This window comes from Geospiza fortis, unplaced genomic scaffold (genome assembly GCF_000277835.1).
Source record: "Geospiza fortis unplaced genomic scaffold, GeoFor_1.0 scaffold922, whole genome shotgun sequence".
NCBI classification, from domain to species: Eukaryota; Metazoa; Chordata; class Aves; order Passeriformes; family Thraupidae; genus Geospiza; species Geospiza fortis.
This window is the reverse complement of record NW_005054682.1, coordinates 165,372-165,608: the sequence shown is the minus strand read 5'-3', so window position 1 is coordinate 165,608 and position 237 is coordinate 165,372. Positions and strand designations below refer to the sequence as shown.

The following is a 237-nucleotide window of genomic DNA, read 5'->3' as shown; positions in this document are numbered from 1 at the left end:
CGGGGGGGGCAGAACGGGGGCCGGGCGGAGGGGCCGGAGCGGCGCCGGGGCCGTCGGGGAGCGCAGGGCGCGGTGCCAGGCCGGGGTTCTCCCACCGAGGAGGTGGCGAAAGGCACGTTCCTCCCCCAGAACGCTCTATTTGGAATCCCGGCGCCGCCGGAAAAGGGGCTCTGGAGCAGTGCTGGGTTTGAGCATCGCTCCCAAACTCCTGCCGTAAGTGACGTTCCCCCTTTCCCT

The 237-nt window shown here is 70.9% G+C and overlaps 1 protein-coding gene across 1 annotated transcript in view; it reads left to right on the top strand.

Moving 5' to 3' along the window:
• Window positions 1–67: 67 nt before the first annotated feature.
• ELOC (elongin C) overlaps window positions 68–237 on the top strand; it is a 13,883-nt gene continuing 13,713 nt past the window's right edge. Inside the window, exon 1 of the mRNA XM_005430790.3 lies at window positions 68–213. The gene's annotated coding sequence lies outside the window, so the exon portion shown is untranslated. The remainder of the gene's footprint in view (window positions 214–237) is intronic.